This window comes from Rutidosis leptorrhynchoides, chromosome 2 (genome assembly GCF_046630445.1).
Source record: "Rutidosis leptorrhynchoides isolate AG116_Rl617_1_P2 chromosome 2, CSIRO_AGI_Rlap_v1, whole genome shotgun sequence".
NCBI classification, from domain to species: domain Eukaryota; kingdom Viridiplantae; phylum Streptophyta; class Magnoliopsida; order Asterales; family Asteraceae; genus Rutidosis; species Rutidosis leptorrhynchoides.
Genome location: NC_092334.1, coordinates 302952219 through 302972078, shown reverse-complemented (window position 1 = coordinate 302972078; position 19860 = coordinate 302952219). Strand labels below are relative to the sequence as shown.

Here is a 19860-nt window from a genome sequence, read left to right as displayed (position 1 = left end):
TCTAACTACATAATTTCGAGTTTAAAGAGCTAGTTATTAATACCTTAAGCTAGGTTTCAAAACCCCCAAATATCAAAAGAGAATGAAGAAAAGATGAAGAATCTCAAGCTCCAATGGGTTTAACAAGTATTAAGAAGGTTGATTACACCTACAATCTAGTTTGCATGAAGAACTTATATGTTTCTTGCTTGTTTCCTTAAAAATCGTCACCAACAAACACACTCTCGTTCTATCTTTTTATTTTTAGCTCAAGGGAGTAAATGAGAAGCCGTAGCAGATTTTTGGGAGTAATATTAGGCCAAATATTCACTTTTAACCCTGCACAACTTGTCTCTTTACACCTTAGGTCCTTTTTCTTGCAAGTCAAGTCCTTATCCAAAAAATTGTTAAGATAACTAACTCAAGTTAATAATAAATAATATCTTGAGGAAATTGGGTGTTACATATAGAAAATAACATCAAACGCAACAAAGAAAGGCGGTTTGATGTGAGAGCAGTATACAAATACAATAATGTGTTGTTTGATGTCAAAGTTGACACATAATTAAAGGTTTGTTGGTTACCTTGACTTTTACATGATATATAACATTTGATTCATATTTTATCTAATATCGATATACCCAAATGTGGCAGATTCCTACAACATCGACTTTCACCGAGCTTATCCCCTCAACAAAGACCATTGTATCACTCAAAGTACCAGATTTCAAATCCGGGAAGGTACCTATTTTTTTATAACTTCGCATCTTAATATGTATAACATCCCCAAACATCACGACCAGTTGGTGCAGAGGCAGTTGGTTACCTTGATGTTCAGTACTTTCACAGCCATAACATCACCAGTTGCTTTGAACAAAACCCCGACTGTCGACTTTTCAGCTACAATTGGTACTCCAACATTTCTTGTTGGTGCAGAGGCAGGTTATGAACCATCTTCTGGTAGATTAATCAAGTACACTGCTGGCATAAGCGTTAATAAACTGGATTCACATGCTTCAATAATCTTGTAAGCAACTTGTAAGAAATAGCAATGCATGAAATTATCACACTAGATATGTTTACCAATATTTTTTAGGTGTTATTTTCAGGGGCAACAAAGGGAAGGCAATTCGGCAGCATACATACACGATTTGGATGAACTTGAAAAGACGGCTGAGGTAGGGGAGATCACTAGAAGGTTCTCATTATATGAGAACACATTCACAGTTGGTGGGTTGTATGCTGTTGATGGTGAAACTGTGGTCAAGGCTAGGCTCAAAAATCATGGAAAACTGGGTGCGTTTTTGCAGTACGAGATTGTACCCAAATCATTTGTCACTTTATCTAGTGAGTTGGAGACTAAAGCCTTGGAAAAAAAACTCCTAACTTTGGTTTGGCTCTCGCACTCAAACCTTAATGAGAACAGGTGAGCTGGTAACACTTGATTTTTGACAAAATTCAGCCGTTGGTCCTTCAACTTTGTACAAAACGACGTGGATGACCTTAAATTATTTTTTTGATTTCGTTGACCTCGAACTTTCACGATATCTCACGGATGACCTTAGTACTAACGAAAGTTAAACTTTGGCCGTTAAATTTAATCACGTGTTTAGCATTTGAGGGTATTTTAGCCAATGTACATAGGTTTAATAGATTAACTTATTTTTAGATTTTCATTCCCTTTATTTTTTAACATTTTCACATGCCTAATTTGATACATGCAAATTTCACAAACAGGTACCATCAAATACACCACCATCAGTGTTATAGATTTAAAAATATACTCATCATTTCATATCCATAAGGCCATAACATTCTTTATTTTCAGATTTAATAAAATTTACACTAAAAAACAAGACAAAATTGCTGAAATGGTCCCTGTGATTTGTACCAAAATGCTGGTTTCGTCCCTATGCTTTTTTTTTGATGTATTTGGTCCCAGTGGTTTGTAAAAGTTGCTGATTTAGTCCCTCTAACAGACGACCGTCAAAAATATCCGTTAACTCCAGTCATGTGCCAGACATGTGAGGGTATTTTTGTCTATTTATTTAATTTATTAACAAAATTGCTAAAATCGTCCCTGTGATTTGCACCAAAATTGCTGAAATGGTCACCATGATTTGTCTTCTCTTTAAGAAACTTCATCACCTATCTTCATCTTCATCTTCCTCCACAAATCAACACCATTCAAAACTATAAAAACTAAAATCAAATTAAAATTACTAGATCCATAAACTAAATTCACATCACTTCAATCAAAATACAACCTATCTATTTAAAGATTACAATCTAATTTCTAACACAAACATAAATTAAACTACACGTGGGTCATATTCAAAACTAAGTCAAGAAAATCCATACCAACAAAAGCCAACTGTTGACGAAATGAAGAAAACACATAAATAAAACCCAAAAAATAAAAAATAAATAAATGAGAGATCAATTTCAAATACTTGATCTAAGTGAACCAAGATCTGAATCACAGCGGATCACCAGAGCTTGGTTTCTATTGATGAAATAAAAAAAATTTAAGTTTTTAGATTAGTATTTCAAGATCTGAAACTAAGTTACGATTTCTAAAGCGGTGAGAACACCCAAATTAGATCTAAAACAACAACCTTGATTTAATCGCCGTTGCCGGAGTTTAAATCGCGACTACCGGAGTTGATGTTCAATCGCGGTTGCTCACCACTGTCGGAAGAGATGAACCGTCGTCGATGCCACAATTTATGTTTGAAATTTTAATTTTAATTTTAAATTTAAACACAAACATTAAAATCATAAGCTTCCGTTTGAAATTTTCATTTTAAGAGCTTTATTTAGGTTTCAATGTTTGTGTTGTCTGTGAACATCTTCCAGTTTAAACCTATCACTTTAAAAGCTTTGTACCAACATAAATTGTGGATTTTTGCTGTTGCATAAGCTTCCGGGTGAAGATGACGGCTGTGGTGGTGATTAATATGTTGGTTTGTACCAACATATTCATGGATTTTTGCTGTTGCTATTTAATGAATTTGGGTTAAGGTTAGGATTTGAGAATGTAAATGAATTTAGTGTTGATTAGGGTTTGTGATTTGGGAATTTGAGAAACAAGAATGAATGTGGAAGAAAATATGTAACATAAATGGTAATTAGTTTGATTTTATATTTAAATTAGATTATGGAAATGGAATAATGAAATCTCTGATATGAAATGATGAAATCTGAGGTTGAAGTGGTAGGAGATTTGTGAAGATGTGATGACCCGAAAATTTCTGATCAAATTTAAACTTTATCTTTAAATGATATCGACACGATAAGCAAAGTCTGTAATGTTGAGTCTCAAAATTTTAAACTATTTACATGGATTCATTTAACCTGTGACTATTCCCGACGATTCACGAACAATTGTGTGTAAATAAATATGTAAATATATATATATATATATATATATATATATATATATATATATATATATATATATATATATATATACACATATATAAATATAAGAGTGTATATTAAGTTGAATTAATAAAATACAAAATAATCATTTGAATTGAAAATGTAAAATAATGTACAAAATAATTAAGATTAAAATTTATTTATGATTTAAATGAATTCTTATATTTTTATTTTATTTTATTATCATTTTTATGATATTATTACTATTATTTAGTTATTTTTAGAATTATTAATATAATTATTATTAATAATATTAGTATAATTACTATTAATATGTATTAAATTAAAATTTAACACATGCATAAACAAATTTAGTTTCACATCCACATCCATACTGTATTTGATTTTAAATCTGTCGGAGTTTGTTATGAGTCTGCTTCAATCACAATTCAAAACAGAAATTCTTTGCTATATATTGGTTAATGCATTCAGTGATAGAATTAACTCAAAAATTTTAGAAAATAAACTCGTACTCTCTGTTCTTCATCTTTTTAGCCAAATTTTGATTTATTATTAATTTTTAAAATCCTTAAATGCAGAAGTGTTAGAATTCATCTAACTAAACTATCTGTAAGTTTTCAATCCTCAATTCTTTCTATTAATTTCTAATTTGGGAGTTAAAGTTTTGGTTTTCAAAGTCAACTAAGTGTTCTTGAATCAAATTCGAGTTTGTTTTGATATCTCCAGTTAATTTGATGATCCATAAAGATTATAGGAATGATTTGCAACACAATTCATGTTGTAATCATAACCTATAACACTCTTAATCTAAAAATCAATTTTTGAGTTCTTCACAGTGATATACACTAACGTGAATTCGAAACAAATTTCAAAAACTAAAAATGCAGAGTTGTTAGGAATCATTTACTTAAACTTCCTGCAAAATCTCAAGTTCCAATTCTTAATAACGAATTAGAATTTACGAGTCAAAGTTATTTTGTCAAAAGTCAACTAATTTGTTCATTGAGAAATTAGAGCTTGTTTTGATGTTTCTGTTGAAATTGATGATTCACAAAGTTTTTAGGAATGATTTGAAACATATTTTATGTTGTAAAGATTGTCCAAAACGAACTCAAAATTGAAAACATTAATTTTTTTTTGAAGTGTTACGAGCTTCAGCAGTATTTTTTTTTTCAACTTTTTCTGAATTTTTCTAATCACAAGAACACTTTTTTTTTTTTCATGTTGTTTACAAGTCATAAATGAAAAAATGTTCGATTGTTGTTAAGTTTTTGCCCCCGTTTGATGTTAGACATGGTGAAGAAGATGATGAACATGGCATTAAGAAGTACTAGATAAGTAAGTTAGGTTGTAATATAAATCAGAAAAACTTGAATGGAAGAATGGTTAAGTGTGTTTGCGGGTGAGCGAGAGGTCTCAAGTTCAAATCCGGTTTGGGGCATATTTTTTAGAAAAGCTTTTTGAAGGTAGTTTTCATTTCTAAAATTATTATTATTATTGTTATTGTTATTATCATTAGTAATATAATTATTACTATTATTATTATTACTAAAATAAAGAATTTATGATCAATTATTATTATTATTGTTATTATGATTATGATTATTATTGTTATTAAAATAAGTATAAGTATTGATAATATCATTATTATTATTAAAATAACTATTAGATATATAAAACTATATTTAAAACAGATAACCTAATTATATTTTTAATAAGTATTAATTAATTATTCAAGATATATAAAATAAATATATTTAAGATATGAAATATGAATCATTAAATATAACAAGTATATAAATATTATTAATATATGAACTTGTTATATGTTTTAATATATATATGAATGATATAGGTTCGTGAATCCAAGGTCAACCCTACATTGTTCAGTTCCGTCGTATGCATATTTTTACTACAAAATATCGTATTGTGAGTTTCATTTGCTCCCTTTTTAATTGCATTTGCAAAATATATTTTTGGGCTGAGAATACATGCGCTGCTTTTATGTTTGACGAAATAGATACAAGTACTTAAAATATATTCTACGTTGAGTTGTACCACCTTGCATATCTTCCCTAATAGCTTGGTAACTGATATTTACATGTTGTAAGAACATGTAAGCGCGAATCCTATTGATAGATCTATCGGGTTTGACAACCTCAACCGGGCTAGTCGCTCTAGTATTGTAAACGGTTGCATATTACTTCGTTTTACACTTGGTACAGTGTAGGTAGATTTCATAATAAAGGGAATATGCCACATTAATTGTTAAGTATGGTTACCGAAGCGCTCAACAACTTATAGAATACTTTTATACACTTGCGAGTTTACGGATATTTATGGAAACTGAAATCTTGTGGTCTATTAAAATGATGAAAATGAATGATTATGATAAACTAATGAACTCACCAACCTTTTGGTTGACACTTGAAAGCATGTTTATTCTCAGGTATGAAAGATATCTTCCGCTGTGCATTTGCTCATATTAGAGATATTACTTGGAGTCATTCATGACATATTTGTAACGACCCGCACGTTTTCGATCGTTCAATACTTATAAGATTAATATTTACATAAATTAAACCTTACCAACATGATAAGCAATCCAAATTGTTGAGACTTATGTTTTCGAAAAGAGTTTTACACAACGTTTGACCGTCTAGTTTGACCGATGATATCACGAACTATACAATATATGATAATTATACGTTTGTGTATATATATGTATATATACATATTTAACATGATCTAAGAATGTTTTAATATCTCATTTTGTATTAATAACAATAAGTTATAAGTATATTTTGAAACTACTAACTTAAGTTTTCAAAACGATAACCATACGTAACGTTATTTGACTTAAATACTTATAACCTATAATGTTTATACATATATCGTATAAGTAATGTATTTAATCACTTTTAAAGGGCTTACATACATAAAACAATATAAGTATATTTACAAAAGATAGCTATATTTGAATCCTCGTTCCGTTTTCTCAAAGATTTCTATACGTATACCTAGGGTATATGTACCCGTATCATACGCAGCTTCTAGATGTATTTACTATTGGTATATACCAATAAAAATCTGCTCCTTAGCAGCCTTAAATGATTAAGAAACATGTGGAACCAACCATTTGTCATGTAGCATGAATTATTTAGCAAGAAAACAAAGTTAGGTATCTTTTTTTTCCTTTATAACCTAAAAACGTTTTTATGCATGCACACCATTTCTTCACCCCATTTTCTCATACTTACACTTCCATTTCTCTCTCAAAATTCTCTTAACTTCATACTTGATCATCTTCAAGCATTTTCCCCATCATTTAGCTTCAAAAACAACACTTAAACCTCATAAGAAAACCTTACAAAAACACTTCAAGAAATCCTTCCAAGAACACCAACTTACTTCCAATCTTTCATCCACTTCCATCACCCTTTTGGTTCTAGGTTCTTACTCCTCTTTTACAGCAACCTTGTCCAAGGAACTTGAGGTAGAATCTATGTTCATAACCTTATTCGATTCATATATATATAGCTATCTTATTTTGTGGTATAAAAGTTTAACAACAAGAACATAGTTTGAAAGTTTTCAAACTTGTTTGCAAACTAAATAGATCCTTCTAACTTAACTTTTAAAATACTTCAAGACCTGTAATATATCTTAAATATATGCTAATTTAACAAGGTATAACTTGGTTTTTCAAAGAACACCTTAAAAACTGAATTTACGACATCGGAGTGCAACCGGGGGCTGTTTTGGGTTGGATAATTAAAAACCATCTTAAACTTTGAATTGGAGGTTTATTTTCTGGAAAAATGATTTTTACTATAAATATGATAACACATAAAAATTTCATGATTTAACTCAAAGTATAAGTATTTTTAGAAAAATAATCATTTAAGGTTGTTTACATGATGGAAAATGATTAACTTCATAAGTTTCACTAAAGTTTGACCTATGACCTGTGATTTCGAATACAAACTAAGGTATTTACAGTTCATAGTCTTAAAGAGGGACTCGATCCAAGGAAGTGGCAAGTTGAATCAACGAAAACGGAGTTGTAACGAAGAAACTATGACCAAAACGAGATCGGATATCTAAGACTAGTTTAGCTACGAAAATAATTGGAGAAAATTAAATAAATCACATCTTTTTAAAATAACATGATATTTTATATATATGTACTCATAATTTAATTTTATATGGTTCAGGATCACCCGTAAACAATACGAGAAGATTAATCATAAGATCTCATGATTGTACGCAACATGTCATTTGACAACACCGGTACTTTATGTACGCAACACGTCATTTGACAACACCGGTACCATGGGTCAAGATTAATCTCGACCAATACATATACGATGGGGTTTTATTTATTTCGTTGGGGGTTTTATTTATTTCATTGCGGGTATATTAAACATCTAAAAATGAACCATTAAAATTGAATTACTAACAACGAACTGCTAACTACGGACTAAGGAATTATTAAAAGTATTAAAAGTATAACAAGTATATATATGTGACGTTTGTTTAAAAAGAAAAGGTATTGATATATTATATATGGATAGGTTCGTGATATCAACCGGAGACCAAGTCAAATTATATATATCTTCAAGACGAAAGTGAGTATATAGTCCCACTTTTAAACTCTAAATATTTCGGGATGAGAATACATGTATTTTATGTTTTACGTTATGGACACAAGTAACTGAAAATATATTCTACGTTGAGTTGTACCACTGGCATACTTCCCTGTAGCTTGGTAACTAATATTTACAGCGGTATTGTAAACGCGAATCCTGTTGATAGATCTATCGGGCCTGACAACCCCAACCGGACTGGACGACCAGTATTCAACAGTTGCACAGTACTTCGTTTTGTGACTACACTTGGTACGGTGTAGTAAGATTTCATATTAAAGGGAATATGCGACGTGATTAAATGTTAAGTATGGTTACCAAGTGCTCAACCACTTAGAATATTTTTATGAAAATGTTTATATATGAAATCTTGTGGTCTATATATATATATATTGCTGCCGGCGCTAAACCTATATCTCACCAACTTTATGTTGACGTTTTAAACATGTTTATTCTCAGGTGATAATTAGAAGCTTCCGCTGCATTATGTTGAATTTGAGCAGGATCTTGCGTACGCATATTTGTGTCAAAAATAAAACTGCATATCCAAGAACTTGTGTTGTAAAATGTGCTAGAAATCGTGTTGTTATCATCATTTGTAAAGTTTGTAAGTCGAAGATTATCGCTAAACGATAATCATCTTTATTTCGTCCAAAGCTTGTATCAAAAATAAGAATCATGGTTTGTAATGTATAATATATGCAGTTTTTCTTTTAAAAATGTCGCATATAGAGGTCAATACCTCGCAATGAAATCATACGTTATCTAACACGTTCTTACGGTTAAGGACGGGTTATGACATGTGGTATCAGAGCGGTGGTCTTAGCGAACCAGGTTTGCATTAGTGTGTCTAACTGATAAGTCGTTAGGATACATTAGTAAGTCTGGACTTTGACCGGGTCTTATTTAAAAACCATTGCTTATCATCGTTGGTTAAAATTTATATGTAAATATTATGTAGTACTAATGGGTTAGTTGTTGTGTGATAGATGTCGGGCTCAAAACTTGTTATCACATTCAGCGACTCCGAACCAGAATCTTCAGATGATGTTCCAGTCATTAACCTATCCGATGACGAAAATAATATCTTTGGGGAAGACTCACAAATTCCGGATGAACCGACTATAGAGAACCCGGAAAGTGAACTCGAGGAGGAAAGTGAACCCGAGGAGGAAAGTGAACCCGAGGAAGAAATACAGGAAATTACAAAAGAAGAGTTCGAACTAGGAAAGAAACGAAAGGCTAATGAATTAGAAAATTCAAATCCTGAGTTTAATAAGGATGATGTGGCACCAACTCCACTAGACACTACCACCCCTATTCCCGCTATTCCTATTCGTTCTATCCCGGCATCCAGTTCTTCAGTCCCACAGCCAAAATATAGGCAGACAGCCAGGATAAGCGTTAAGCGATCCTTTGAACCTAAACGTCCTAGAAAATAGACCAAACGATGCGCTGCCGTATTAAACCATGGGATCATATAATGTTTTGTATAATATTATTAGTGTGGTTTGTTTAATGTTTGATGTAAGATAAGCATATGTAAGATAGTGAAGTGTGAAATGCAATAATTTTCCATGGTTAAGTATTATTTAGATGGTAGTAATTGATTCTGTACTAAGCTATTAAGTATGGACATTAACGGGTAGGTACTACCCTAGATATAATTATAAAACGCTAATAAGAAGAAAAGGCTTTTATAATAATACCTGGTTCATATTATTAATAAGCTATAATGTACTGTAAATATACACTACATCTATAATATTCCATGTGAATAATTATTTTCTTTTCATTCTTATAGAAGAATATGGCGCGATTGAACCGAATGACGGAACAAGAAATCCAGGAACTCATCAATCAGTGAGTGAACGACAGAATGTTATGGGTCGAGGCTGCAAGAGGTGCTGCAGTTAACCCAAATCCTCGTGTGGGGTGCACTTACAAAACTTTTCAAGCTTGCAAGCCCTCATCATTCAGTGGAACAGAAGGACCGATCGGTTTAACCCGGTGGATAGAAAAGATGGAGACTGTGTTTAAAATAAGTGGTTGTGTTGAAAAGGACATGACCAAGTATGCATCGTGCACTTTACAAGATAGTGCACTCACGTGGTGGAAAAATTATGTGAAGGCTGTAGGAGGAGATGTAGCTTATGATACTCCATGGGAAGAATTCAAAACAATGTTAATCAACGAATATTGTCCAAGGAACGAGGTTAGGAAGTTGGAAGATGAATTACGAAGTCTGAAGGTTATTGGTACTGAAATCACCAACTACAATCAGCGATTCATGGAATTAGTTTTGCTATGTCCTGAATTGGTTCCAATAGAAGAACGGAAAATTGAAATGTACAAAGATGGGTTGCCCAAAAAGGTCAAGGCAAATGTTACAGCATCGAAACCTAAGACAATTCATGAAGCTATAACCATGGCAAACGAGCTAATGGATCAGGTCATCATGGATAAGAAAGTATCCAATACTGATGTGAAGGTATCAGGTAACAAAAGAAAGTGGAATGGAAATTATGATCGAGGTAACCAACAACAATATTTTAAGAAACAAGAAAACACGCAAGGTGCGGGTAGTGGTTTAAGCTTTGGTTATAAAGGACAAAATCCTTTATGCAACCGATGCCACAAACATCACTCTGGTTACTGTAATGTGGTATGCAACAAATGTAATCGAAAGGGTCATCTTGCTGAAGATTGTAGGGCTCTCGTTACAAATGGTACCAAGACTCCTGCCACCAATGCAAATAGAACTGCTTTGGCTACCATTACTTGTTTTGGGTGTGGAAAACAAGGTCACTATAAGAGCCAGTGCCCGAATCCAGAGAAGAATATCGGACCTGCACGTGGGAGAGCATTTGTTATTAATGCTAGAGAGGCATGTGAAGACCCGGAGCTTGTTACGGGTACGTTTACCATTAATAACTTATCCGCATCTATTATATTTGATACTGGTGCTGATAGAAGTTACGTGTGTAGAGACTTTCACGCTAAATTGAATTGTTCATCATTACCTCTAGATGCTAAGTACATGATTGAGTTAGCTAATGGTAAACTAATTAAAGCCGATAAAATTTGCCGTGATTGTAAAATAAATTTAGCCGGAGAAACATTTAAAATTGACTTAATACCCGTAGAATTAGGAAGTTTTGATGTAATAGTCGGCATGGACTGGATGTCCAAAATAGGAGCTGAAGTTGTGTGCGCCAAGAAGGCAATTCGCATTCCTCGTAAGAATAAAACGCCAGTAATGATTTATGGAGAGAAGGGTAACTCAAAGCTAAAACTCATTAGTTATTTGAAAGCTCAAAAGTGCTTGAAGAAAGGGTGTTATGCTATCTTAGCACATGTTAATAAAGTCGAAAAGAAAGAAAAAGAGAAGTGCATCAATGACGTGCCTGTGGCAAGAGATTTTCCTGAAGTATTTCCGGAAGAGTTGCCGGGATTACCTCCATTTAGATCTGTAGAATTTCAAATAGATTTAGTATCAGGAGCTGCACCAGTGGCTCGTGCTCCATATAGACTTGCACCGTCTGAGTTAAAAGAACTTCAAAGTCAGTTAAAAGAATTACTAGACCGTGGATTCATACGACCAAGCACTTCACCGTGGGGAGCTCCAATTTTATTCGTCAAGAAGAAAGACGGATCTTTCCGAATGTGTATAGATTATCGTGAATTAAATAAGTTAACTATCAAGAATCGGTATCCACTACCGAGAATTGACGACTTATTTGATCAACTCCAAGGATCATGTGTGTACTCGAAAATTGACCTAAGATTGGGTTATCATCAATTACGTGTCAAAGAAGAAGATATACCGAAAACTGCTTTTCGGACACGCTACGGTCATTACGAATTTTTGGTCATGCCGTTTGGATTGACGAATGCGCCAGCTGTATTCATGGACCTCATGAATCGAGTTTGTAGTCCATATTTAGATAAGTTTGTTATCGTTTTCATTGATGATATTCTTATCTATTCCAAGAGTGAGCAAGAGCATGAACAGCATTTAAGGTTGATATTAGAGTTATTGAGAAAAGAACAGCTATATGCTAAATTTTCTAAATGTGCTTTCTGGTTGAAAGAAGTGCAATTTCTTGGCCACGTTGTTGGTAGCAAAGGAATTCAGGTTGATCCAGCAAAAATTGAAGCCATTGAAAAATGGGAGACTCCTAAGACACCAATGCAGATACGCCAATTTTTGGGTTTAGCCGGTTATTATAGAAGGTTTATTCAAGATTTTTCCCGAATAGCTAAGCCGTTGACAGCGTTAACGCAAAAAGGGAAGAAATATGAATGGACTTCCGAGCAGGAGAGTGCATTTCAATTACTGAAAAAGAAGTTGACTACGGCGCCTATTTTATCATTACCAGAAGGGAACGATGATTTTGAAATATATTGTGACGCTTCGCGACAAGGTTTTGGTTGCGTTCTTATGCAACGGAAGAAAGTTATTGCATACGCATCCCGACAATTAAAGATTCACGAGCGGAATTATACGACGCATGATCTAGAACTGGGAGCAGTCGTGTTTGCATTGAAGATATGGAGACACTACTTGTATGGGGTTAAATGCACTGTGTTTACTGATCATAAAAGCCTTCAACATATTTTCGATCAAAAACAGCTGAACATGAGGCAACGTAGGTGGGTCGAGTTAATAAACGACTATGATTGTGAAATTCGTTATCATCCCGGGAAAGCGAATGTGGTGGCTGACGCTTTAAGCAGAAAGGAACGAGAACCAATTCGAGTACGAGCAATGAACATAAAAATTCGCATGAATCTCAACTCACAAATCAAAGAGGCTCAACGAGAAGCTCTTACTAAAGAAAACATAGGAAATGAAATAATGAAGAAGTATGGGAAACAACTCATTATGCGGGAAGATGGAATTCGATATTTTGCAAACCGTATTTGGGTACCAAAGTTGGGTGGATTAAGGAAGTTAATATTGAATGAGGCACATAAGACAAGATACTCGATACATCCTGGAGTTGGAAAGATGTATCAAGATCTTAAGACGCATTATTGGTGGCCTAATTTGAAGACAGACGTTGCAACATATGTTGGGGAATGTTTAACTTGTTCCAAAGTCAAAGCAGAACACCAGAAGCCGTCAGGATTACTTCAACAACCAGAAATCCCAGAATGGAAATGGGACGGTATTACCATGGATTTCATCACGAAGTTACCAAAGACTGCCTGGGGATACGACACCATTTGGGTGATTGTTGATCGTCTCACCAAGTCTGCACATTTCCTGCCTATAAAGGAAACGGATAGAATGGAGAAACTATTACGATTGTATATAAAGGAAATTGTTTCAAGACATGGAATACCTATTTCCATTATATCCGATCGTGATAGTAGATTTACCTCAAAGTTCTGGCAATCACTACAGGAGGCACTAGGAACTCGTTTGGATATGAGTACCGCATATCATCCGCAAACCGACGGGCAGAGTGAAAGAACGATTCAGACTCTTGAAGACATGCTCAGGGCATGTGTGATCGATTTTGGAAACGGATGGGATAAATATCTACCATTAGCAGAATTCTCGTATAATAATAGTTATCATGCGAGCATTAAAGCTGCACCATTTGAAGCATTGTATGGAAGGAAGTGTAGATCTCCTATCTGTTGCAATGAAGTAGGAGATCGAGAATTAACTGGTCCCGAGATCATACACGAAACGACTGAGAAGATAGTACAAATCAAGGAGAGATTGAAAACAGCCCGTAGTCGCCAAAAGAGCTACGCCGATGTCCGAAGGAAACCATTAGAGTTTCAGATTGGGGACATGGTTATGCTAAAGGTGTCACCTTGGAAAGGTGTAATACGCTTCGGAAAAAGGGGTAAACTGAACCCAAGATATGTAGGCCCGTTCAAGATCATCGAACGCATTGGACCGGTAGCTTATCGACTCGAGTTACCGCAACAACTCGCCGGAGTACATAATACCTTTCACGTCTCAAACCTTAAGAAGTGTCTTGCAAAGGAAGATCTCACCATTCCTCTTGAAGAAATCCATGTCGCCGAGAAACTACAATTCATCGAAGAACCAATCGAAATCATGGATCGTGAAGTTAAACAGCTCAAGCAGAGCAACATACCGATAGTTAAGGTTCGTTGGAATGCTAGAAGAGGTCCCGAGTTTACATGGGAATGAGAGGATCAGATGAAACAAAAGTATCCACACTTGTTTCTCGATGACGCAAAATAGGTACAATTTTAAAATTTCGGGACGAAATTTATTTAACGGGGAGGTAATTTAACGACCCGCACTTTTTCGATCGTTCTATACTTATAAGATTAATATTTACATAAATTAAACCTTACCAACATGATAATCAATCCAAATTGTTGAGACTTATGTTTTCGAAAAGAGTTTTACACAACGTTTGACCGTCTAGTTTGACCGATGATATCACGAACTATACAATATATGATAATTATACGTTTGTGTATATATATGTATATATACATATTTAACATGATCTAAGAATGTTTTAATATCTCATTTTGTATTAATAACAATAAGTTATAAGTATATTTTGAAACTACTAACTTAAGTTTTCAAAACGATAACCATACGTAACGTTATTTGACTTAAATACTTATAACCTATAATGTTTATACATATATCGTATAATTAATGTATTTAATCACTTTTAAAGGGCTTACATACATAAAACAATATAAGTATATTTACAAAAGATAGCTATATTTGAATCCTCGTTCCGTTTTCTCAAAGATTTCTATACGTATACCTAGGGTATATGTACCCGTATCATACGCAGCTTCTAGATGTATTTACTATTGGTATATACCAATAAAAATCTGCTCCTTAGCAGCCTTAAATGATTAAGAAACATGTGGAACCAACCATTTGTCAAGTAGCATGAATTATTTAGCAAGAAAACAAAGTTAGGTATCTTTTTTTTCCTTTATAACCTAAAAACGTTTTTATGCATGCACACCATTTCTTCACCCCATTTTCTCATACTTACACTTCCATTTCTCTCTCAAAATACTCTTAACTTCATACTTGATCATCTCCAAGCATTTTCCCCATCATTTAGCTTCAAAAACAACACTTAAACCTCATAAGAAAACCTTACAAAAACACTTCAAGAAATCCTTCCAAGAACACCAACTTACTTCCAATCTTTCATCCACTTCCATCACCCTTTTGGTTCTAGGTCCTTACTCCTCTTTTACAGCAACCTTGTCCAAGGAACTTGAGGTAGAATCTATGTTCATAACCTTATTCGATTCATATATATATAGCTATCTTATTTTGTGGTATAAAAGTTTAACAACAAGAACATAGTTTGAAAGTTTTCAAACTTGTTTGCAAACTAAATAGATCCTTCTAACTTAACTTTTAAAATACTTCAAGACCTGTAATATATCTTAAATATATGCTAATTTAACAAGGTATAACTTGGTTTTTCAAAGAACACCTTAAAAACTGAATTTACGACATCGGAGTGCAACCGGGGGCTGTTTTGGGTTGGATAATTAAAAACCATCTTAAACTTTGAATTGGAGGTTTATTTTCTGGAAAAATGATTTTTACTATAAATATGATAACACATAAAAATTTCATGATTTAACTCAAAGTATAAGTATTTTTAGAAAAATAATCATTTAAGGTTGTTTACATGATGGAAAATGATTAACTTCATAAGTTTCACTAAAGTTTGACCTATGACCTGTGATTTCGAATACAAACTAAGGTATTTACAGTTCATAGTCTTAAAGAGGGACTCGATCCAAGGAAGTGGCAAGTTGAATCAACGAAAACGGAGTTGTAACGAAGAAACTATGACCAAAACGAGATCGGATATCTAAGACTAGTTTAGCTACGAAAATAATTGGAGAAAATTAAATAAATCACATCTTTTTAAAATAACATGATATTTTATATATATGTACTCATAATTTAATTTTATATGGTTCAGGATCACCCGTAAACAATACGAGAAGATTAATCATAAGATCCCATGATTGTACGCAACATGTCATTTGACAACACCGGTACTTTATGTACGCAACACGTCATTTGACAACACCGGTACCATGGGTCAAGATTAATCTCGACCAATACATATACGATGGAGTTTTATTTATTTCGTTGGGGGTTTTATTTATTTCATTGCGGGTATATTAAACATCTAAAAATGAACCATTAAAATTGAATTACTAACAACGAACTGCTAACTACGGACTAAGGAATTATTAAAAGTATTAAAAGTATAACAAGTATATATATGTGACGTTTGTTTAAAAAGAAAAGGTATTGATATATTATATATGGATAGGTTCGTGATATCAACCGGAGACCAAGTCAAATTATATATATCTTCAAGACGAAAGTGAGTATATAGTCCCACTTTTAAACTCTAAATATTTCGGGATGAGAATACATGTATTTTATGTTTTACGTTATGGACACAAGTAACTGAAAATATATTCTACGTTGAGTTGTACCACTGGCATACTTCCCTGTAGCTTGGTAACTAATATTTACAGCGGTATTGTAAACTCGAATCCTGTTGATAGATCTATCGGGCCTGACAACCCCAACCGGACTGGACGACCAGTATTCAACGGTTGCACAGTACTTCGTTTTGTGACTACACTTGGTACGGTGTAGTAAGATTTCATATTAAAGGGAATATGCGACGTGATTAAATGTTAAGTATGGTTACCAAGTGCTCAACCACTTAGAATATTTTTATGAAAATGTTTATATATGAAATCTTGTGGTCTATATATATATATATATTGCTGCCGGCGCTAAACCTATATCTCACCAACTTTATGTTGACGTTTTAAACATGTTTATTCTCAGGTGATAATTAGAAGCTTCCGCTGCATTATGTTGAATTTGAGCAGGATCTTGCGTACGCATATTTGTGTCAAAAATAAAACTGCATATCCAAGAACTTGTGTTGTAAAATATGCTAGAAATCGTGTTGTTATCATCATTTGTAAAGTTTGTAAGTCGAAGATTATCGCTAAACGATAATCATCTTTATTTCGTCCAAAGCTTGTATCAAAAATAAGAATCATGGTTTGTAATGTATAATATATGCAGTTTTTCTTTTAAAAATGTCGCATATAGAGGTCAATACCTCGCAATGAAATCATACGTTATCTAACACGTTCTTACGGTTAAGGACGGGTTATGACAATATTTCAAAAGACGTTGCATTCGAGTCGTCGAGTTCATCAAGATTATTACTAAGTCAAGTATAGTTGAATATATTATGAAATGGTATGCATACCATCAACTTTTGATGTAATGAAAGTTTGTCGTTTAAAAATGAATGCAAGGTTTGTAAGATGTATCATATAGAGGTCAAATACCTCGCGATGTAACCAAATGTAATGTATTCATCCAGATGGATTAGGACGGGTCATGAAAGTTGGTTTCAGAGCGGTGTTCTTAGCGAACCAGGTCTTGAATTAGTGTGTCTAACTGATAGTTGTTAGGATGCATTAGTGGGTCTGGACTTCGACCGTGTCTGCATGTCAAAAGTTTTGCTTATCATTCCGTGTCGAAAATCATCTACTTATCATCCTTAGGAAATTACCTGCTTATCATTCCTAAGTCTAGACACGTCTTACTGCCTTTATTAAATAGATAGTGTATAGACAAATTCATATCTTAGCGTATCTATTATGGTAGACTTTGCCTGATATCTTCTGTAAATTTCTCCATAATTTAAGGGAACCTGGTATTATATATATCTATGCATATTATGCATTGAGAATACCATCCAACTATCAATTGCTGTCACTAAACTCTTCATACCAAAAATCTTTTCTGAGATCGCGTAAGATGGCCTCTACGAATCGACCAAGTTCTTCTGACTCCGAAGACAGCGTGACAGGAGCACACCAACCAATCAACTACCGTGATTACTAGAGAAAATGGGGGTGGGTTCACGACATACTCACCCTATGGAGAAGGGAAGAAGGTACTCCATATCATGAACCAAATCTACCACCTAATCTTGGAGTACTTGACCCGCTCACCGGCGAACCCGTTCGCAACACCGTTTATACCCTTTTTGCAAGAATTTTACATCTTGAGGCTACCATTAACAGAAATAGAGGAGATATCTGACCTCTACCTCACCCTGATAACCAACCAGGGTTATTAGAAGAAGTTAGAGAACTCCGAGCTCGAGTATTAACTTTAGAGAGCACGGTACACAATTTGCAAGCACCTGCAGTATCACCAACACCAGTAACATCACCAGCCTCAGCACCAACGGCACCAGTACCACCAACAACCCAAGTTTCAACAATCCATGCCTCAACATCTCATTCTGTACCTCGAGTATAATCATCGTTCTACGAATCGTTCTACATCAATTACCTTCGTTCGACATGGCGATTATGTAATCTTTAATGTTTTAGAGATTATATATTCTCGTTCTAACGGTAAATCAAATGAGTTTAATATTATATTGACTCATTAAATCCATGATTACATTTGAAGAATATATATATATATATATATATATATATATATATATATATATATATATATATATTCATAAAGATTGTAATTGAAAATTCTTTCGTACAAACTGTTAATGATGAAAATATTTTAACGGGTAGGTAATACCCGAGGAATATTTAGATTTTACATTAATAAGTTACACTGTACATTCTTCGAATCTGATTCAACGATCATTTACTATCCTACTTACATCCATAGATATACGAATCCGTTCACCACAGAATAACCATTTTTCATTCAATTTCATATTTGGATTTTGACCTATCAGAATCCAACAAGTGGCATAATGAAGAAAAATATTGGACAAAATAAAACTTGTTAGAAACAAACAAATTAATTATGAGAAATTTTGTTAAGAATACACGCTAACTGTTCCTAGCTAACTGATTACATTTTTATTTATCGCAATTTATTTATTGCAATTTATTTATCACAATTTATTTATCGCATTTTATTTATCGCAATTTTAATTCTCGCAATTTTATTTATCGTCATTTAATTTCTGTTATTTATTTTACGCACTTTAAATATCGGGACACGTATACAAGGTTTTGAAATATCATATCGACGCATCTATATATATTATTTGGAATAACCATAGACACTCTATATGCTGTAATGATTGAGTTCGCTATACAGGGTTGAGGTTGATTCTACAATAATATATATAGTTTGAGTTGTGATCGAGTCTGAGACATGTACACGGGCCACAATACGTATTAATTAATTCGAATATTATATATTAAACTATATATGAATTATTGGACTGTTAACTGTGGACTACCGACTGTGGACTAATAACATTGGACAATTAAAATGAATTAAAATATTGATTATAACATATGAAACTAAACAATTCTTCAAGTTTGCCACTTGATTTCATCTTAAACCTCATTTGTATCTTGACGATTACAATCTGCGTTCAAATTTTTCATGATTCTTAAAAACACCCCAATCGAAAGGATGAACCAATCGCACTTCATCTACGAAAGAAAATATTGATGCATATAGTTATGCACCTAAAACCACCTAAAATCTGAGTAAACGTTTAACACATAGCTGTGCTAATTCCTTCATTACCCAAAATAACTTGGTAATCCCTTTCAAAATAGCAGATTGTGTCACAGCTTCAGCAAATCACCATCAACTTTTCGTTCGAAACAATCTTATTATAACTTTGATATATATGCGTGTTGTTTATTGTTACCGGGGAACCTTTCATATTCCACCATATTACCATCAGCATTTAATCATCTAAAAACACAATTCACC

The 19860-nt window shown here is 33.4% G+C and overlaps 1 pseudogene; it reads left to right on the top strand.

The window, feature by feature from the left end:
• The first annotated feature begins 260 nt into the window (after positions 1-260).
• Positions 261-1396, top strand: LOC139888735 (mitochondrial outer membrane protein porin 2-like; annotated as a pseudogene).
• The last annotated feature ends 18464 nt before the right edge of the window (positions 1397-19860 follow it).